The sequence below is a fragment of the Arachis hypogaea genome, chromosome 6, assembly GCF_003086295.3.
Source record: "Arachis hypogaea cultivar Tifrunner chromosome 6, arahy.Tifrunner.gnm2.J5K5, whole genome shotgun sequence".
In the NCBI taxonomy this organism is placed as follows: domain Eukaryota; kingdom Viridiplantae; phylum Streptophyta; class Magnoliopsida; order Fabales; family Fabaceae; genus Arachis; species Arachis hypogaea.
In genome coordinates this window covers 9,035,367-9,059,473 of record NC_092041.1, presented here as the reverse complement: position 1 = coordinate 9,059,473, position 24,107 = coordinate 9,035,367, and positions in this window count along the sequence as shown.

Here is a 24,107-nt window from a genome sequence, read left to right as displayed (position 1 = left end):
ATTTTATTTCATCTGGATCAGAATTGAATTTTATACAAGGTTTTAAAATTCTGCTACTGCACTTGTAAAGATCCAGAAAAACAGCAAGCAGCAGTGTTTTTATAAAATCCATAATAATTTCAATTCTAATCCGTTGCTTCTAAATTTTGCTGAGATTGTAGTCAATATCCCTAAATTTCAGAATCCACAAGTTTCAGGATCATATAAATTCATTTGGGTAATTAATTTTCAATTGGAAGTGGTGCCCTGTTTTTATAAATCAGTGCAGAATTTTCAGCAAACAACCCATCTTCCAAATGACTTATTTAAGCCTACAAAATAGATATGGACATGAAACTTGTTCTCACGCAAAACAAAATGATAAATATTTAAAACTATTTTGAAATCAAGTCAAAATTTCATTTAAATCAAAAGTTATAGCGTTTGGAAGTTGGTACTGCAGAACTAGAAAACCAAAAAAATCTGCAGCAACAACTAAACTTTAAAAATTCATATCTTCCAAACCGCTTGGCCAAATTTTCTGAAATTTTTATGGCATATTCAAGACATACAGAAGTTTTATAAAAAAATAATTTCATTTAAAAATTAGGTCTGGACTGCTCCCAGAAAATCTTTCGTTCTGCTGCCAATTATGCAGATTTTGCATAAATTCTGCACAATGTATTTTCAACAACCTCTCATACCAAATCTTATATTCAAGCCTATAATTTATCTAAAACTATAGTTTTACCTTTCTTTTAACTAAATAAAGTTGATAGCATGGTCATCCTAACTCTAAGAGGTTATACTCATTAATTTACCCCTTTTTACAAACACACATTCATAACTCAAATTCACCTTTCTGCATTTTTATCAAGCATAACAATTTATATAACCTAACCATCATTCAAACACATACTAGAGCCTCATTTAGCATCAATCAAGCACATAACAGTTTATCTATTCTCATAACAGGTACAGCCACAGGAATAGTAATCTAATTGTCCTAACCCTTACCTCTTTTGAAGTTCAAAAATCTATTTCTGCTTCTTCCTTGAATTAAAAATCCTAGCCACACAAAATTGAAGTTTCGATCATTCCTCCCTTCTTCCTCAGCTCCGTTTTATTCTTTTCTTTCTTCTATTTGTGCGTGTCTGTGATGACCCAGATGAAGCAAGCACTCATATAAGTAGCAGAAGAAGTGGAGGAACTCATCCTGTCTCTCCTTCTTTCTGTCTTGGTTCTGCTCTCTCTCTCTCTCTCCCTCCCTCTCTTTGCTGCCTTCTGTTTCTTGCGTTGAAAAAGGGAGACACAGTAGAAGCAGTGGGCGTATAAATATGAGAAAAAGAAGTGGGGTGAGGTGGTGAAGAGAGTTACGTGGTTTCTCGCTGCAGCCCCAGTCTGCCAGCACCCTTATCTCTACCACACTACCACAAGCTTCCACCCCAACCTACACCTACACCTCCCCAATCATCACTACCACTAAGCAATCTGGAGTTAGTGAAATTGCTGGAGGTAGTGAAATTGCTATACATGTGTCTGAAGCTGGTGGTGAACCTGTTCAACCTGAACAATCTAGAGGTGTTCAACCTGAACAAGCTGGAGGTGCTGAAGTTGCTATATATGTGTTTGAAGGTGATGCTAATATTGGTCGTAAAGCTGTTCAACCTGAACAATCTGGAGGTGGTGAAAATCCGATTATCTCGCTTGCTCCGACTTCTCTACAGGTGTGTCTTCTGTTACAAACTTGGATAAGAAAAGGCACTTTGGTTAAATGTTATTTTAATTATATACCTCTTTGATTTTCTTTTATTGTTCTCATGTTGGAGATACAAAAATGAATAATTTTATTAACGAGAAAATAATACTTTAATTATTCACTTACCATTCTAGTTCATATTTTAATTTGTAGTACTTTCAAGTATACTTTGATTAAATTTTACATATTGCACCAAATCTCCTTTAGCATTTTCTCTCAAATAGCTTGGTTTTTCCGGCTAAAAAACTATTTAATTAATATTTATTTATTTATAATATATAATTAATTTTTAATTAATAAAATAAAAAATACATGTATAATTATTAAAAAAATGTTAATATCAAAATGGTGTTAATATCAAAATATGATTATTGTATGTGTAGAATTTTTTGGTCACTATACAATTATGTTTTTTTTTTGTCAAGCAATTATGCTTGATTATATTTCTGTGTGTATAATTTTTCTCCAAATCAATTAAAAAGTCAAACAAAACAAAAGCCCGTTAATTGAAGAAAGATATCACGTCTAAAAAAATGACCGATATTTTCTAATTTATTGCAAGCGGCAGAATTACCACCACCCCCACCACCAACCCTCACCGCCACCCCGCACCCTCACTGCCACCACCACAAACCACGACATCTCCACCTCCTCCACTCCCTCTTCCACCGCCACAACCACCCTTTACCCCACAGCCACCCCACAACTCACGGCACCGCCACCCCTACCACTCCGCAGCCCCAGTCCGCCACCACCCCCATCTCTACCACACTACCACAAGCATCCACCCCAACCTACACCTACTCCTCCCCAATCATCACTACCACTAAGCAATCTGGAGGTAGTGAAATTGCTGGAGGTAGTGAAAATGCTATACATGTGTCTGAAGGTGGTGGTAAACCTGTTCAACCTGAATAATCTAGAGGTGTTTAACTTGAAGATGTTGGAGGTGCTGAAGTTGCTATAGATGTGTCTGAAGGTGATGCTAATATTGGTCGTGAAGCTGTTCTACCTAAACAATCTGGAGGTGGTAAAAATCCAATTGTTTCGCTTGCCCCGACTTCTCTACAGGTGTGTCTTCTGTTACAAACTTGGATAAGAAAAGGCACTTTGGTTAAAAGTTATTTTAATTATATACCTCTTTGATTTTCTTTTATTGTTCTCATGTTGGAGATACAAAAATGAATAATTTTATTAACGAGAAAATAATACTTTAATTATTCACTTACCATTCTAGTTCATATTTTAATTTGTAGTGTTTTCAAGCATACTTTGATTAAATTTTACATATTGCACCAAATCTCCTTTAGCATTCCATCTCAAATTGCTTGGTTTCTCCGGCTAAAAAACTATTTAATTAATATTTATATATTTATAATATATAAATTAATTTTTAATTAATAAAATAAAAAATACATGTTTAATTATTAAAAGAAAATGTTAATATCAAAATGATGTTAATATCAAAATATAATTATTGTATGTGTTGAATTTTTTGGTCAGTATAGAATTATACTTTTTTTGTCAAGCAATTATGCTTGATTACATTTCTATGTGTATAATTTTTGTCCTAATCAATTAAAAAGTCCAACAAAACAAAAGACCGTTAATTGAAGAAAGATGATACGTCCAAAAAAATGACTGATATTTTCAACTTTATTGCAAGCGGCAGAATTACCACCATCCCCCCACCACCAACCCTCACCGCCACCCCGCACCTTCACCCCACCACCACAAGCCATGGCATCTCCACCCCCACCACTCCCACCCCCACCGCCACACCCACCCTTTACACCCACTGCTACTCCCACAACTCATGGCACCGCCACCGCCACCACTCCGCAGCCCCAGTCTGCCACCACCCCATCTCTACCACACTACCACAAGCATCCACCCTAACCTACACCAACACCTCCCCAATCATCACTACCACTAAATAATCTGGAGGTAGTGAAATTGCTGGAGGTAGTGAAAATACTATACATGTGTCTGAAGGTGGTGGTAAACCTGTTCAATCTGAACAATCTAGAGGTGTTCACTCTAAACAAGCTGGAGGTGCCGAAGTTGCTATAGATGTGTCTCAAGGTGATGCTAATATTAGTCGTGAAGATGTTCAACCTGAACAATCTGGAGGTGGTAAAAATCTGATTATCTCACTTGCCCCGACTTCTCTACACGTGTGTCTTCTGTTACAAACTTGGATAAGAAAAGGTACTTTGGTTAAATGTTATTTTAATTATATACTTCTTTGATTTTCTTTTATTGTTCTCATATTGGAGACACAAAAATGAATAATTTTATTAACGAGGAAATAATACTTTAATTATTCACTTACCATTCAAGTTCATATTTTAATTTATAATACTTTCAAGCCTACTTTGATTAAATTTTACATATTGCCCCAAATCTCCTTTAGCATTCCCTCTCAAATTGCTTGGTTTCTCCGGCTAAAAAACTATTTAATTAATATTTATATATTTATAATATATAAATTAATTTTTAATTAATAAAATAAAGTATACATGTATAATTATTAAAAGAAAATGTTAATATCAAAATGATGTTAATATCAAAATATAATTATTGTATGTGTAGAATTTTTTGGTCAGTATAGAATTATATTTTTTTGTCAAGCAGTTATGTTTGATCACATTTCTGTGTGCATAATTTTTGTCCCAATCAATTAAATAGCCCAACAAAACAAATGCCCGTTAATTGAAGAAAGATGACACGTCTAAAAAAATGACTGATATTTTCAACTTTATTACAAGCGGCAAAATTACCACTATCCCCCTACCACTAACCCTCACCGCCACCCCGCACTCTCACTGCCACCACCACAAGCCACGACATGTCCACCCCCACCATTCCCACCCCACCGCCACACCCACCCTTTATCCCCACAGCCAACTCCACAACTCACGGCACCGCCACCCCCACCACTCCGCAGTCCCAGTCCGCCACCACCCCATCTCTACCACACTACCACAAGCATCCACCCCAACCTGCACCTACACCTCCCCAATCATCACTACCACTAAGCAATCTGGAGTTAGTGAAATTGCTGGAGGTAGTAAAATTGCTATACATGTATCTGAAGATGATGGTGAACCTGTTCAACCTAAACAATATAGAGGTGTTCAATCTGAACAAACTAGAGGTGCTGAAGTTGCTATAGATGTGTCTGAAGGTGATGCTAATATTGGTCGTGAAACTGTTCAACCTGAACAATCTGGAGGTGGTAAAAATCTGATTATCTCGCTTGCTCTGACTTCTCTACAGGAGTGTCTTCTGTTACAAACTTGGATAAGAAAAGGCACTTTGGTTAAAAGTTATTTTAGTTATATACCTCTTTGATTTTCTTTTATTGTTCTCATGTAGGGGATACAAAAATGAATAATTTTATTAACGAGGAAATAATACTTTTATTAATCACTTTCCATTCTAGTTCATATTTTAATTTGTAGTACTTTCAAGCATACTTTGATTAAATTTTAAATATTGCACCAAATCTCCTTTAGTATTTCCTCTCAAATTATTTAGTTTCTCCTGCTAAAAAACTGTTTAATTAATATTTATATATTTATAATATATAAATTAATTTTTAATTAATAAAGTTAAAAATACCTGTATAATTATTAAAAGAAAATGTTAATATCAAAATGATGTTAATATCAAAATATAATTATTGTATGTGTAGAATTTTTTTGTCAGTATACAATTATGATTTTTTTGTCAAGCATTACATTTCTGTGTGCATAATTTTTGTCCCAATCAATTAAAAAGCCGAACAAAATAAAAGCCTGTTAATTGAAGAAAGATGAAACGTCCAAAAAAAAGACTAATATTTTCTACTTTATTGCAAGCGGCAGAATTACTACCATCCCCAAGCACCAACCCTCATCGCCACCCCACACCCTCACCGCCACCACCACAAGCCACGGCATCTCCACCCCCACCACTCCCACCCTCACCGCCACACCCACCCTTTACACCCACCCTTTACACCCACTGCCACTCCCACAACTCACGGCACCGCCACCCCCACCACTCCGCAGCCCCAGTCCACCACCACCCCATCTCTACCATATTACCACAAGCATCCACCCCAACCTACACTAACACCTACCCAATCATCATTACCACTAAGTAATCTGGAGGTAGTAAAAATGCTATACATGTATCTGAATGTGGTGGTGAATCTGTTCAATCTGAACAATCTAGAGGTGTTCAATCTGAACAAGCTGGAGGTGCTGAAGTTGCTATAGAAGGTGATGCTAATATTGGTCGTGAAGCTGTTCAACCTGAATAATCTGGAGGTGGTGAAAATCCGATTATCTCGCTTGCCCCGACTTCTCTACAGGAGTGTCTTCTGTTACAAACTTGGATAAGAAAAGGCACTTTGGTTAAAAGTTATTTTAATTATATACCTCTTTGATTTTCTTTTATTGTTCTCATGTTGGAGATACAAAAATGAATAATTTTATTAACGAGAAAATAATTCTTTAATTATTCACTTACCATTCTAGTTTTAATTTCTAGTGTTTTCAAGCATAATTTGATTAAATTTTACATATTGCACCAAATCTACTTTAGCATTTCCTCTCAAATTGGTTGGTTTTTTCGGCTAAAAAACTATTTGATTAATATTTATATATTTATAATATATAAATTAATTTTTAATTAATAAAAAAATACATGTATATTTATTAAAAGAAAAATGTTAACATCAAAATGATGTTAATATCAAAATATAATTATTGTATGTGTAGAATTTTTTGGTCAGTATACAAGTATGCTTTTTTTTGTCAAGCAATTATGCTTGATTGTATTTCTGTGTGCATAATTTTTGTCCCAATCAATTAAAAAGCCCAACAAAATAAAAGCCCGTTAATTGAAGAAAGATGACACGTCCAAAAAAAATTACTGATATTTTCTACTTTATTGCAAGCGACAGAATTACCACCAACCTTCACCGCCACCCCGCACCCACACCGCCACCACCACAAGCCACGACATCTCCACCCCCACCACTCCCACCCCCACCCTTTACCCCACAGCCACCCCCACAACTCACGGCTCCACCACTTCCACCACTCTGTAGTCCCAATCCGCCACCACCTCTATCTCTACCACACTACCACAAGCATCCACAGCAACCTACACCTACACTTCCCCGATCATCACTACCACTAAGCAATCTGGAGGCATTGAAATGACTGGTGGTAGTGAAAATACTATACATGTGTCTGAAGATGGTGGTAAACTTGTTCAACTTGAACAATCTAGAGGTGTTCAACCTGAACAAGCTGGAGGTGCTGAAGTTGCTATAGATGTGTCTGAAGGTGATGCTAATATTGGTCGTGAAGCTGTTCAACCTGAACAATCTAGAGGTGGTGAAAATCTGATTATCTCGTTTGTCCCGACTTCTCTACAGGTGTGTTTTCTATTACAAACTTGGATAAGAAAAGACACTTTGGTTAAAAATTATTTTAATTATATACCTCTTTGATTTTCTTATATTGTTCTCATTTTGGAGATACAAATATGAATAATTTTATTAACGAGGAAATAATACTTTAATTATTCACTTACCATTCTAGTTTTAATTTCTAGTGTTTTCAAGCATACTTTGATTAAATTTTACATATTGCACCAAATCTCTTTTAGCATTTCCTCTCAAATTACTTGGTTTTTCCAGCTAAATAACTATTTAATTAATATTTATATATTTATAATATATAAATTAATTTTTAATTAATAAAAAATACATGTATATTTATTAAAAGAAAGTGTTAATATCAAAATGATGTTAATATCAAAATATAATTATTGTATGTGTAGAATTTTTTAGTCAGTATATAATTATGCTTTTTTTTGTAAAGCAATTATGCTTTATTAAATTTCTGTGTGCATAATTTTTGTCCCAATCAATTAAAAAGTCCAACAAAACAAAAACTCGTTAATTGAAGAAAGTTGACACGTCCAAAAAAAATGACTGATATTTTCTACTTTATTGCAAGCGGCAGAATTACCACCAACCCTCACTGCCATCCCGCACCCACACCGCCACCACCACAAGCCCTGGCATCTCTATCCCCACCACTCTCACCCCTCCACCACACCCACCCTTTACCCCCACAACCACTCCCACAACTTACGGCACCGCCACCCCTACCACTCTGCAGCCCCAGTCCGCCACCACCTCCATCTCTACCACACTACCCACAAGCATCCACCCTAACCTACACCTACACCTCCTCAATCATCACTACCACTAAGCATTCTGGAGGTAGTAAAATTACTGGAGGTAGTGAAAATACTATACATATGTTTGAAGGTGGTGGTGAACCTGTTCAACTTGAACAATCTAGTGGTGTTCAACCTGAACAAGCTGGAGGTGCTGAAGTTGTTATAGATGTGTCTGAAGGTGATGCTAATATTGGTCGTGAAGCTGTTCAACCTGAACAATCTGGAGGTGGTGAAAATCTGATTATCTCGCTTGTCCCGACTTCTCTAAATGTGTGTCTTCTATTACAAACTTGGATAAGAAAAGACACTTTGGTTAAAAATTATTTTAATTATATACTTCTTTGATTTTTTTTTATTATTCTCATTTTGGAGATACAAAAATGAATAATTTTATTAACGAGAAAATAATACTTTAATTATTCACTTACCATTCTAGTTCGTATTTTAATTTGTAGTGCTTTCAAGTATACTTTGATTAAATTTTAAATATTACACCAAATCTCCTTTAGCATTTCCTCTCAAATTGCTTGATTTTTCCGGCTAAAAAATTATTAAATTATTATTTATATATTTATAATATATAAATTAATTTTTAATTAATAAAATAAAAAATACATGTATAATTATTAAAAAATATTAATATCAAAATGATGTTAATATCAAAATATAATTATTGTAAGTGTAGAATTTTTTGGTCAGTATACAATTACGCTTTTTTTTTTTGGTCAAGCAATTATGCTTGATTACATTTTTGTGTGCATAATTTTTGTCCCAATCAATTAAAAATTCCAACAAAATAAAAGTCCGTTAATTGAAGAAAGATGACACGTCCAAAAAAAATGAGTGATATTTTCAACTTTATTGCAAGCGGCAGAATTACCACCATCCCCCACCACCAACCCTTACCGCCACCCCGCACCCTCACCGCCACCACCACAAGCAACGACATCTCCACACCCACTACTCCCACCCTCACCGCCACACCCACCCTTTACCCCCACAGCCACCCCCACAACTCACAGCATCTCTACCCCCACCACTCGCAGCCCCAGTCCGCCACCACCCCCGTCTCTACCACACTACCACAAGTATCCACCTCAACTTACACCTACACCTCCTCAAACATCACTATCACTAAGCAATCTGGAGGTAGTGAAATTGCTGGAGGTAGTAAAAATGCTATACATGTGCCTGAAGGTGGTGGTGAACCTGTTCAACCTGAACAATTTAGAGGCGTTCAACCTGAACAAGTTGGAGGTGCTGAAGTTGCTATAGATGTGTCTGAAGGTGATGCTAATATTGGTCGTGAATCTGTTCAACCTGAACAATCTGGAAGTGGTGAAAATTCGATTATCTCGCTTGCCCCGACTTCTCTGCAGGTGTGTCTTCTGTTACAAACTAGGATAACAAACGGAACTTTGGTTAAATGTTATTTTAATTATATACCTCTTTGATTTTCTTTTATTGTTCTCATGTTGGAGATACAAAAATGAATAATTTTCTTAACGAGGAAATAATACTTTCATTATTCACTTACCATTCTAGTTCATATTTTAATTTGTAGTGCTTTCAAGCATACTTTGATTAAATTTTATATATTGCACCAAATCTCCTTTAGCATTCCCTCTCAAATTGCTTGGTTTTCCCGTCTAAAAAACTCTTTAACTTATATTTATATATTTATAATATATAAATTAATTTTTAACTAATAAAATAAAATAAACATGTATAATTATTAAAAGAAAATGATAATATCAAAATGATGTCAATATCAAAATATAATTATTATATGTGTAGAATTTTTTGGTCAGTATACAATTTTGTTTTTTTTTTTTGTCAAGCAATTATGCTTGATTACATTTCTGTGTGCATAATTTTTGTCCCAATCAATTAAAAATTCCAACAAAATAAAAGCTCGTTAATTGAAGAAAGATGACACGTTCAAAAAAATGACTTATATTATCTACTTTATTGCAGGCGGCAGGATTATCACCATCCCCCCACCACCAACTCTCACCGCCATCCCGCATCCTCACCGCCACCACCAGAAGCCACGGTATCTCCACCCCTACCACTCCCATCCCAACCGTCACACCCACCCTTTACCCCCACAGCCACCCCCACAACTCACGCACCGCCACCCACAAGCATCCACCCCAACCTACACCTGCACGTCCCCAATCATCACTATCACTAAGCAATCTGGAGGAAGTGAAACTGCTGGAGGTAGTGAAAATGCCATACATGTGTCTGAAGGTGGTGGTGAACCTGTTCAACCTGAACAATCTAGAGGTGTTCAACCTGAACAAGCTGGAGGTGCTGAAGTTGCTATTGATGTGTCTGAAGGAGATGCTAATATTGGTCGTGAAGCTGTTCAACCTGAACAATCTGAAGGTGGTGAAAATCTAATTTTCTCGCTTGTCCCAACTTCTCTACAGGTGTGTCTTCTGTTACAAACTTGGATAAGAAAATGCACTTTGATTAAAAGTTATTTTAGTTATATACTTCTTTGATTTTCTTTTATTGTTCTCATGTTGGAGATACAAAAATGAATAATTTTATTAGCGAGAAAATAATACTTTAATTATTCACTTACCATTCTAGTTCATATTTTAATTTGTAGTGCTTTCAAGTATACTTTGATTAAATTTTACATATTGCACCAAATCTCTTTTAGCATTCCCTCTCAACATACTTGGTTTTCCCGGCTAAAAAAGTATTTAATTACTATTTATATATTTACAATATATAAATTAATTTTTAATTAATAAAATAATACATGTATATTTATTAAAAGAAAATGTTAATATCAAAATGATGTTAATATTAAAATATAATTATTGTATGTGTAAAATTTTTTGGTCAGTATACAATTATGCTTTTTTTGGTCAAGCAATTATGCTTGATTACATTTCTGTGTGCATAATTTTTGTCCCAATCAATTAAAAAACCCAACAAAACAAAAGCCCATTAATTGAAGAAAGATGACACGTCCAAAAAAATGACTGATATTTTTAACTTTATTACAAGCGACAGAATTACCACCATCCCCCACCACCAACCCTTACTGCCACCCCGCACCCTCACCGCCACCACCACAAACCACGGCATCTCCACCCCCACCACTCCCACCCTCACCGCCACACCCACCTTTTACCCCCACAGCCATCCCCACAACTCACGGCACTGCCATCCCACCACTCCGCAGCCCCAGTCTGCCACCACCCCCATCTCTACCACACTACCACAAGCATCCACCCCAACCTACACCTACACCTCCCCAATCATTACTACCATTAAGCAATCTGTAGGTAGTGAGAATGCTTTACATGTGTCTGAAGGTGGTGGTAAACCTGTTCAACCTGAACAAGTTGGAGGTGCTGAAGTTGCTATAGATGTGTCTGAAGGTGTTGCTAATATTGGTCGTGAAGCTGTTCAACCTGAACAATCTGGCAGTGGTGAAAATCCGATTATCTCGCTTGCCTCGAATTCTCTACAGGTGTGTTTTCTGTTACAAACTTGGATAAGAAAAGACACTTTGGTTAAAAGTTATTTTAATTATATACCTCTTTGATTTTATTTTATTGTTCTCATGTTGGAGATACAAAAATGAATAATTTTATTAACGAGGAAATAATACTTTAATTATTCACTTACCATTCTAGTTCATATTTTAATTTGTAGTACTTTCAAGCATTTTTTGATTAAATTTTACATATTGCACCAAATCTCCTATAGCATTCCCTCTCAAATTGCTTGGTTTTCTCGGCTAAAAAACTATTTAATTTATATTTATATATTTATAATATATAAATTAATTTTTAATTAATAAAATAAAAAATACATGTATAATTATTAAAATAAAATGTTAATATCAAAATAATGTTAATATCAAAATATTTTTATTGTATGTGTAAAACTTTTTGGTCAGTAGACAATTATGCTTTTTTATGGTCAGACAATTATGCTTGATTATATTTCTGTGTGCATAATTTTTGTCCCAATCAATTAAGAAGTCCAACAAAAGAAAAGCCCGTTAATTGAAGAAAGATAACACGTCCAAAAAAAATGACTGATATTTTCTAATTTATTGCAAGCGGCAGAATTACAACCATCGCCCCACCACCAACCCTCACGCCACCCCGCACCCTCACCGCTACCACCACAAGCCACGATATCTCTACCCCCACCACCCCCACTCCCACCGCCACACCCACCCTTTACCCCCACAGCCACTCCCACAACTCACGGCACCGTCACCCCACCACTCCGCAGCCCCAGTCCGCCACCACCCCCATCTCTACCACACTACCACAAGCATCCACCTCAACCTACACCTACACCTCCCCAATCATCACTACCACAAAGTAATCTGGAAGTAGTGAAATTGCTGGAGGTAGTGAAAATGCTATACATGTGTCTGAAGTAGGTGGTAAACCTGTTCAACTTGAACAATCTAGAGGTGTTCAACCTGAACAAGTTGGAGGTGCTGAAGTTGTTATAGATGTGTCTGAAGGTGATGCTAATATTGGTCGTGAAGCTGTTCAACCTGAACAATCTCGAGGTGGTGAAAATTCGATTATCTCACTTGCCCCGACTTCTCTACAAGTGTGTCTTCTGTTACAAAATTGGATAAGAAAAGGCACTTTGGTTAAAATTTATTTTAATTATATACTTCTTTGATTTTCTTTTATTGTTTTCATGTTGGAGATACAAAAATGAATAATTTTATTAACGAGGAAATAATACTTTAATTATTCACTTACCATTCTAATTCATATTTTAATTTGTAGTGCTTTCAAGCATACTTTGATTAAATTTTACATATTACACCAAATCTCCTTTAGCATTCCCTCTCAAATTGCTTGGTTTTCCCGACTAAAAAACTATTTAATTAATATTTATATATTTATAATATATAAATTAATTTTTAATTAATAAAATAAAAAATACATGTATAATTATTAAAAGAAAATATTAAAATCAAAATGATGTTAATATCAAAATATAATTATTGTATGTGTAGAATGTTTTGGTCAGTATACAATTATGCTTTTGTTTGGTCAAGCAATTATGATTGATTATATTTCTGTATGCATAATTTTTGTCCCAATCAATTAAAAAATCCAACAAAACAAAAGTCCGTTAATTGAAGAAAGATGACAAGTCCTAAAAAATGACTGATATTTTTAACTTTATTGCAAGTGGCAGAATTACCACCATCCCCCCACCACCAACCCATACCGCCATCCCGCACCCTCACCGCCACCACCACAAGCCACGGCATCTCCACCCCCACCACTCCCACCTCCACCACCACACCCACCCTTTACCCCTACAGCCACCCCCCACCACTCCGCAGCTCCAATCCGCCACCTCCCCCATTTCTACTATACTACCACAAGCATCCACCCAACCTACACCTATACCTCCCCAATCATCACTATCACTAAGTAATCTGGAGGTAGTGAAATTGCTGGAGGTAGTGAAAATGCTATACATGTGTCTGAAGGTGGTGGTCAACCTATTCAACTTGAACAATCTAGAGGTGTTCAACCTGAACAAGCTGGAGGTGCTGAAGTTGTTATAGATGTGTCTGAAGGAGATGCTAATATTGGTCGTGAAGCTGTTCAACCTGAACAATCTGGAGGTGGTGAAAATCTGATTATCTCGCTAGTCCCAACTTCTCTACAGGTGTGTCTTCTGTTACAAACTTGGATAAGAAAATGCTCTTTGATTAAAAGTTATTTTAATTATATACCTCTTTGATTTTCTTTTATTGTTCTCGTGTTGGAGATACAGAAATGAATAATTTTATTAGCGAGAAAATAATACTTTAATTATTCACTTACCATTCTAGTTCATATTTTAATTTGTAGTGCTTTCAAGTATACTTTGTTAAATTTTACATATTGCACCAAATCTCCTTTAGCATTCCCTCTCAACTTGCTTGGTTTTTCCGGCTAAAAAAGTATTTAATTAATATTTACATATTTATAATATATAAATTAATTTTTAATTAATAAAATAATACATGTATATTTATTAAAAGAAAATGTTAATATCAAAATGATGTTAATATCAAAATATAATTATTGTATGTGTAAAACTTTTTTGTCAGTATACAATTATGCTTTTTTTTTTGTCAAGCAATTATGCTTGATTACATTTCTGTGTGCATAATTTTTGTCCCAATCAATTAAAAAGTCTAACAAAACAAAACCCCGTTAATTGAAGAAAGATGACACGTCCAAAAAAATGGCTGATATTTTTAACTTTATTGCAAGCGGCAGAATTACCACCATCCCCCACCACCAACCCTTACCGCAACCCCGCACCCTCACCGCCACCACCACAAATCACGGCATCTCCACCCCCACCACTCCCACTCCCACCGCCACACCCACCCTTTACCCCCACAGCCACTCTCACAACTCACGGCACCGCCACCCCACCACACCGCAGCCCCAGTCCGCCACCACCTCCATCTCTACCACACTACCACAAGCATCGACCTCAACCTACACCTACACCTCCCCAATCATTACTACCACTAAGCAATCTGGAGGTAGTGAAATTGCTAGAAGTTGTGAAAATACTATACATGTGTCTGAAGGTGGTGGTGAACATGTTCAACTTGAACAATCTAGAGGTGTTCAACCTGAACAAGTTGGAGGTGTTGAAGTTGCTATAGATGTGTCTGAAGGTGATGCTAATATTTGTCGTGAAGCTGTTCAACCCGAACAATCTGGAGGTGGTAAAAATCCGATTCTCTCGCTTGCCCCGACTTCTCTACAGGTGTGTCTTCTGTTAAAAATTTGGATAAGAAAAGGCACTATTGTTAAAATTTATTTTAATTATATACCTCTTTGATTTTCTTTTATTGTTCTCATGTTGGAGAAACAAAAATGAATAATTTTATAACGAGAAAATAATACTTTAATTATTCACTTACCATTCTAGTTCATATTTTAATTTGTAGTGCTTTCAAGCATACTTTGATTAAATTTTACATATTGCACCAAATCTCCTTTAGCATTCCCTCTCAAATTGTTTGGTTTTCCCGGCTAAAAAACTATTTATGTAATATTTATATATTTATAATATATAAATTAATTTTTAATTAATAAAATAAAAAATACATGTATAATTATTAAAAGAAAATATTAATATTAAAATGATGTTAATATCAAAATTTAATTATTGTATGTGTAGAATTTTTTGGTCAATATACAATTATGCTTTTTTTTTGTCAAGCAATTATGATTGATTATATTTCTGTATGCATAATTTTTGTCCCAATCAAATAAAAAGCCCAACAAAACAAAAGTCCGTTAAGTGAAGAAAGATGACACGTCCAAAAAAAAGACTGATATTTTTAACTTTATTGCAAGAGGCAGAATTTCCACCATTCCCCCACCACCAACCCTTACCGCCACCCCGCACCCTCACCGCCACCACCACAAGCCACGGCATCTCCACCCCCACTACTCCTACCCCCACCGCCACACCCACCCTTTACCCCTACAGCCACCCCACCACTCCGCAGCCCCAGTCCGCCACCCCCACCACTCCGCAGCTCCAGTCCGCCACCACCCCATCTCTACTACACTACCACAAGCATCCACCCTAACCTACACCTATACCTCCCCAATCATCACTATCAGTACTAAGCAATCTGGAGGTTGTAAAATTGCTGGAGGTAGTGAAAATGCTATACATGTGTCTGAAGGTGGTGGTGAACATGTTCAACCTGAACAATCTAGAGGTGTTTAACCTGAACAAGCAAGAGGTGCTGAAGTTGGAATAAATGTATCTGAAGGTGATGCTAATATTGGTCGTGAAGCTGTTCAACCTGAACAATCTGGAGGTGGTGAAAATCTGATTATCTCGCTTGCCCCAACTTCTCTACAGGTGTGTCTTCTGTTACAAACTTGGATAAGAAAAGACACTTTGATTAAAAGTTATTTTAATTATATACCTCTTTGATTTTCTTTTATTGTTCTCATGTTGGAGATACAAAAAATGAATAATTTTATTAACGAGAAAATAATACTTTAATTATTGACTTACCATTCTAGTTCATATTTTAATTTGTAGTGCTTTCAAGCATACGTTGATTAAATTTTACATATTGCACCAAATCTCCTTTAGCATTTCCTCTCAAATTGCTTGGTTTTATCAGCTAAAAAACTATTTAATTAATATTTATATATTTATAATATATAAATTAATTTTTAACGAATAAAATAAAAAATACTTGTATAATTATTAAAAGAAAATATTAATATCAAAATATAATTATTGTATGTGTAGAAATTTTTTGTCAGTATACAATTATACTTTTTTTTTGTCAAGCAATTATGCTTGATTACATTTTTATATGCATAATTTTTGTCCCAATTAATTAAAAAGTCCAACAAAATAAAAACCCGTTAATTAATGAAAGATGACACGTCCAAAAAAAAAGACTGCTATTTTCAACTTTATTGCAAGCGGCAGAATTACCACCATCCCTCCACCACCAACCCTCGCCGCCACCCCGCACCCTCACCGCCACCACCACAAGCCACGGCATCTCCACCCCCACCACTCCCACCCCCACCGCCACACCCACCCTTTACCCCCACAGCCACCCCCGCAACTCACGGCACCGCCACCCCTACCACTCCGCAGCCTCAGTCCGCCACCACCCCATCTCTAACACACTACCACAAGCATCCACCCCAACCTACATCTACACTTCCCCAATCATCACTACCACTAAGCAATCTGGAGGTAGTGAAATTATTGGAGGTAGTGAAAATGCTATACATGTGTTTGAAGGTGGTGGTGAACCTGTTCAACCTGCACAATCTAGAGGTGTTCAACCTGAACAAGCTGGAGGTGCTGAAGTTGCTATAGATATGTCTGAAGGTGATGCTAATATTGGTTGTGAAGCTGTTCATCCTGAACAATGTGGATGTGGTGAAAACTCAATTATCTCGCTTGTCCCGACTTCTCTACAGGTGTGTCTTCTGTTACAAACTTGGATAAGAAAAGACACTTTGATTAAAAGTTATTTTAATTATATACCTATTTGATTTTCTTTAATTGTTCTCATGTTTGAGATACAAAAATGAATAATTTTATTAACGAGAAAATAATACTTTAATTATTCACTTACCATTCTAGTTTATATTTTAATTTGTAGTGTTTTCAAGTATACTTTGATTAAATTTTACATATTGCATCAAATCTCCTTTAGTATTCCCTCTCAAATTACTTGATTTTCCTGGCTAAAAAACTATTTTACTTATATTTATATATTTATAATATATAAATTAATTTTTAATTAATAAAATAAAAAAAACATGTATAATTATTAAAAGAAAATGTTAATATCAAAATGATGTTAATATCAAAATATAATTATTGTATATGTAGAATTTTTTGGTCAGTATACAATTATGCTTTATTTTTGGCCAAGCAATAATGCTTGATTACATTTCTATTTGCATAATTTTTGTCCCAATCAATTATAAATTCCAACAAAATAAAAGCCCGTTAATTGAAGAAAGATTACACGTCCAAAAAAATTGATTATATTTTCTACTTCATTGCAAGCGGCAGAATTACCACCATCCCCCCACCACCAACTCCCACCGCCACCCCGCATCCTCACCGCCACCACCACAAGTCACGGCATCTCTACACCCATCACTCCCACCCCCAACGCGACACCCACCCTTTACCCCTATAGCCACCCCCAAAACTCACGGCACCGCCACCCCCACCACTCCGCAGCCCCAGTCCGCCACCATCCCCATCTCCACTACACTACCACAAGCATCCACCCCAACCTACACCTACACCTCCCCAATCATCACTACCACTAAGCAATCTGGAGGTGGTGAAATTGCTGGAGGTAGTGAAAATACTATACATGTGTCTGAAGGTGGTGGTGAACATGTTCAACCTGAACAAGCTGGAGGTGCTGAAGTTGCTATAGATGTGTCTGAAGGTGATGCTAATATTGGTCGTGAACCTGTTCAACCTGGACAATATGGAGGTGGCGAAAATTTGATTATCTCGCTTGCCCCGACTTCTCTATAGGTGTGTCTTCTGTTACAAACTTGGATAAGAAAAGGCACTATGGTTAAAATTTATTTTAATTATATACCTCTTTGATTTTCTTTTATTGTTCTCATGTTGGAGATACAAAAATGAATAATTTTATTAACGAGAAAATAATACTTTAATTATTCACTTACCATTCTAGTTCATATTTTTATTTGAAGTTCTTTCAAGCATACTTTGATTAAATTTTACATATTGCACCAAATCTCCTTTAGCATTTCCTCTCAAATTGCTTGGTTTTCACGACTAAGAAACTATTTAATTTATATTTATATATTTATAATATATAAATTAATTTTTAATTAATAAAATAAAAAATACATGTATAATTATTAAATGAAAATGTTAATATCAAAATATAATTATTGTATGTGTAGAATGTTTTGATCAGTATATGATTATGCCTTTTTTTGTCAAGCAATTATGCTTGATTACATTTCTATGTGCATAATTTTTGTCCTAATAAATTAAAAAGTCCAACAAAACAAAAGCCCGTTAATTGTAAAAAGATGACACGTCCAAAAAAAAATGACTTATATTTTCTACTTTATTGCACGCGGCAGAATTACCACCATCTCCCCACAACCAACTCCCACCGCCACCCCGTACCCTCACCGCCACCACCACAAGCTACGGCATCTCCACCCCCTATCACTCCTACCCCCACCGCCACACCCACCCTTTACCCCCACAACCCCTCCCCCCACCCCATAACTCACGGCACCGCCACCCCCCCCACTCCGCAGCCCCGGTCTGCCACCACCCCCATCTCTACCGTACTTCCACAAGCATCCACCCCAACCTACACCTACACCTCCCCAATCATCACTATCACTAAACAATCTGGAGGTAGTGAAATTGCTGGAGGTAGTGAAAATGCAATACATGTGTCTGAAGGTGGTGGTGAATCTGTTCAACCTGAACAATCTAGAGGTGTTCAACATGAACAAGCTGGAGGTGCTGACGTTGCTATAGATGTGTCTGAAGGTGATACTAATATTGGTCGTGAAGCTGTTCAACCTGAACAATCTAGAGGTGGTGAAAATCCGATTATCTCGCTTGCTCCGACTTCTCTACAGGTGTGTCTTCTGTTACAAACTTGGATAAGAAAAGGCACTTTGGTTAAAAGTTATTTAAATTATATACCTCTTTGATTTTTTTTATTGTTCTCATGTTGGAGATACAAAAATGAATAATTTTATTAACGAGGAAATAATACTTTTATTATTCACTTACCATTCTAGTTCATATTTTAATTTGTAGTGTTTTCAAGCATACTTTGATTAAATTTTACATATTGCACCAAATCTCCTTTAGCATTCCCTCTCAAATTGCATGGTTTCCCGGCTAAAAACTATTTAATTAATATTTATATATTTATAATATATAAATTAATTTTTAATTAATAAAATAAAAAATACATGTATAATTATTAAAAGAAAATGTTAATATCAAAATGATGTTAATATCAATATTTAATTATTGTATGTGTAGAATTTTTTGGTCAGTATACAATTATACTTTTTTTTGTCAAGCAATTATGCTTGATTACATTTCTGTATGTATAATTTTTGTCCCAATCAATTAAAAATTCCAACAAAACAAAAGCCCGTTAATTGAAGAAAGATGACACGTCCATAAAAAATGACTGATATTTTCAACTTTGTTGCAGGCAACGGAATTACCACCATCCCCCCACCACCAACTCCCACTGCCACCCGGCATCCTCACCGCCACCACCACAAGCCACGGCATCTCCACCTCCACCACTTCTACCCCCACCGCCACACCCACCCTTTACCCCCACAGCCACCCCCACAACTCACAGCACTGCCACCCCCACCACTCCGCAGCCCCAGTCCGCCACCACCCCCATCTCTACCACACTACCACAAGTATCCACCCCAACCTACACCTACACCTCTCCAATCATCACTACCACTAAGCAATTTGGAGGTAGTGAAATTACTAGAGGTAGTGAAAATGCTATACATGTGTCTGAAGGTGGTGGTGAACCTGTTCAACCTGAACAATCTAGAGGTGTTCAACCTGAATAAGCTGAAGGTGCTAAAGTTGTTATAGATGTGTCTGAAGGTGATGCTAATATTGGTCGTGAAACTGTTCAACCTGGACAATCTGGAGGTGGTGAAAATCCGATTATCTCGCTTGCCCCGACTTCTCTACAGGTGTGTCTTCTGTTACAAAATTGGATAAGAAAAGGCACTTTTGTTAAAAGTTATTTTAATTATATACCTCTTAGATTTTCTTTTATTATTCTCATATTGAAGATACAAAAATGAATAATCTTATTAACGAGGAAATAATACTTTAATTATTCACTTACCATTCTAGCTCATATTTTAACTTGTAGTGCTTTCAAGCATACTTTGATTAAATTTTACATATTGCACCAAATCTCCTTTAGCATTCCCTCTCAAATTGCTTGGTTTTTCCGGCTAAAAAACTATTTAATTTATATTTATATATTTATAATATATAAATTAATTTTTAATTAATAAAATAAAAAATACATGCATAATTACTAAAAGAAGATATTAATATCAAAATGATGTTAATATCAAAATATAATTATTGTATGTGTAAAATTTTTTGGTTAGTATACAATTATACTTTTTTTTTTGTCAAGCAATTATGCTTGATTACATTTCTGTGTGCATAATATTTGTCCCAATTAATTAAAAAGCCCAACAAAATAAAAGCCCGTAATTAAAGAAAGATGACACGTCCAAAAAATGACTTATATTTTCTACTATATTGCAGGTGGCATAATTACCACCATCCCCCACCACCAACTCTCACCGCCACCCCGCATCCTCACCCCCACCACCACAAGCCACAACATCTCCACCCCCACCACTCCCACCCCCATCATCCCACCCCCACCGCCACACCCATCCTTCACCCCCACAGCCACCCCCACAACTCACGGCACTGCCACCCCCACCACTCCGCAGCCCCAGTCCGCCGTCATCCCATCTCTACCACACTACCACAAGCATCCACCCCAACGTACACCTATACCTCCTCAATCATCACTACCACTAAGCAATCTGGAGGTAGTGAAATTGCTGGAGATAGTGAAATTGCTATACATGTGTCTGAAGGTGGTGGTGAACCTGTTCAATCTGAACAAGCTGGAGGTGCTGAAGTTGCTATAGATGTGTCTGAAGATGAAGCTGTTCAACCTGAACAATCTGTATAGTCTGGAGGTGGTGGTAATACTGGAATTGAACCACCATGGCAAAATCCCGTTATCTCGCATCCCCAACTTTTCTACAGGTGTGTGCGTTAAACCTTAAGCTTCTCTTACAAACTTATAATATCATAGAATGAATAAGATGTTTAAACCGGCCATTAAAAAAATGTTTTTAATTATATTTTTTTATTTAAATTTAAAAAAATATTAAAAAATATTTAGAATAATTAAAGAAATTTACTCCAATTTTTTAATTATTTTATTAAAAAAATATTTAAAAAAAATAATAAATATATAATTAAAATATTTTTTAAATATAACTAGTATATGACTTTTTAACTGTTATTATTTATATATTTTTAATTTATTTATTATAAAAAATTTATAATTTAGTTACTAATTATTTTTTATTTAATTGCAGGGACATCTTACCATCTTATTTTTTGTGCTCGTTTTAATCTGTTTTATAGTTTATTTTTTTGTTGGAAGTCTAGTTTATATGTTAGGAAAATTTAAGGTTAAATTTACAAAAAAAAATATGTAGATGCTCTATATTTTATATCCGTCACTTTAAGTACAGTAGGATATGGAGATATTATTCCTCTTTCTGTAGTGAGTAAAGTAGGAGTTATGTTTTTATCTCTTGGTTGCACTTTTGTTTCTAACATTCTTAAAAGTTTCATTAAATACTTTCTTGAAGAGTTAGAAACCTGGGTAATTACAACATTTCCACAATGCATACCAAATAGTTGGATAGTTGGGTATAAGATGGTCCGTAAGATAAGAGTTAGGTTTGCCATAGGCATTGTCATGGTAGTTATTTTTTTCGGAACATTTATAACCCATCTTATAGAGGATATAAGTTGGTTTGATAGTTTTTATATGACTATAATTACCATGACAGTAGGTTTTGGTGATTTTTCATATAGTACCCTTAGAGGAAGATGCTTTTCAGTTATTTCTATTTTAGTTAGTGTATTTACATATAGTTCTATAGTTTTATATTTAATTAGTTTTATTGTTCCAATTAATTCTCATTGAGTTATATTTGTAATTTGTACGATGACAATGAATGAAAGTAACAGTTATCTTTTTTATACTTCTTTCTTTTCTCTTCATAATAATATATTTAATTAGTTTTAATCAAATTTAATTTTTTGTTATTCTAAATTACTCTACAAAGTAACCATACAGACCATGAAAGTTAATTGAGAAGTGAGGCAATATCATTTGCTACATTTTGAGCATCATTGGTAGCTCCAAAGAATCATCTATGTGCAAGCCCAACGCAGTACAAATTGTTCTTAGTAATTCGTATATATAACCATGTCACGATTGATATATAAAGTTTAGGTATGTTTAATAAGTGAAGTAGTGTAGGCATTATTTAATCTGTTCTGTACTTTGAGCCACTTTTGTGTTGATATATTGAAGTCAATGCAGAATATGATCGAATCAAATGAGTGACACTTGCCATCTCTCAACAATACCTCGTTACCTCTAATTTCTCTATTTTTGCCGATAACACCTACACGACAACATTATATGTCATACAATACAACAAACTAATAATACAACTCACTACTTAAGTATTGTTATGTAATATAGTATACCTGAACATTTTCAGTAGTCCATCACAAGGACTACACAAAAACCTATACAAGTACATAGATAAATCGCATTTACTTCTTGTCCTGTTTATTGTATATGTTGTACTAGCAAAAGACCGATGCCATGCACGGGTGAAAATTTTCTATTTGTTAAATTCCTCTATTTGATTATGCTTCTAAAAATGATTTTATTATTATTTTATTAAAAAACTACGTGTAATATGTATTGACTAAAAAAATATAAAGAATATTTTAATTATATCATTTTCAACAAAAGATACAATAAAATTCAACACCACCAAAACATTGTAGTTTGAATAATTTTCCTAAAACCAAGCATGGCTTAGAGCCAATGTCGTAGTTGATTTGAAGACTTATATTGTAAAAAAAAAAAACTAAAATATCAGTCACGCATTTAGATTGTTTTCATATGTCATATGTTCTCCTCAAGATTATAACCAAAAAATACCCATGCTTTCAAGTATTTTAACATTAATTTTTAGACAACTTTTAGAACAAATTTTAACTAAATTTTAAAAAAAGATACATTTATTGTAATATAAAAATAAAAGTAACTATTGAAGTTTTTTTTTACTAATTAACTATTAAAATTATTTTTTTTAGCCATACCAACTTAATATTTAACATATACCTAATCATGTGTTTCAAAAACTAATTAATTCAATTTAAAAAACTACAAAATCTTAAACAAATGTGAAAAGTGAAAAATATAATTGTCGTGATTAGCAACTGATTTTATGAGTTTTTGATCATTAGTTTCGGATAAATTGAAGTGGAATAATCAACCAAACATAAAATAAACATGAGGTATAAACGTATTGCCTTCATAAGGATATTTTAGAAGATAAATTTTGAATTTGTTAATATAGGACAAAGAAAATTAAAATATCAATAATATCACACTATCACAAATCACAAAAAATCACAAAAAATGAGATATGATGCTATATATATTTAGATTAGGAATTCAATCTTGAACTGAGAGCAATATGAGATGGGACATGAAAAATAAAGCCAAAATCTCCACACTCAATTTAGACATGAATAAACATTTCATGGATCAAACATTCTCCGCAAAGCCCTAGTAAAATTAAAAGAAAGTAAAATTAAAAGAAAGTGCCGATATAAAGAGTTAAAACAAAAAGAATAT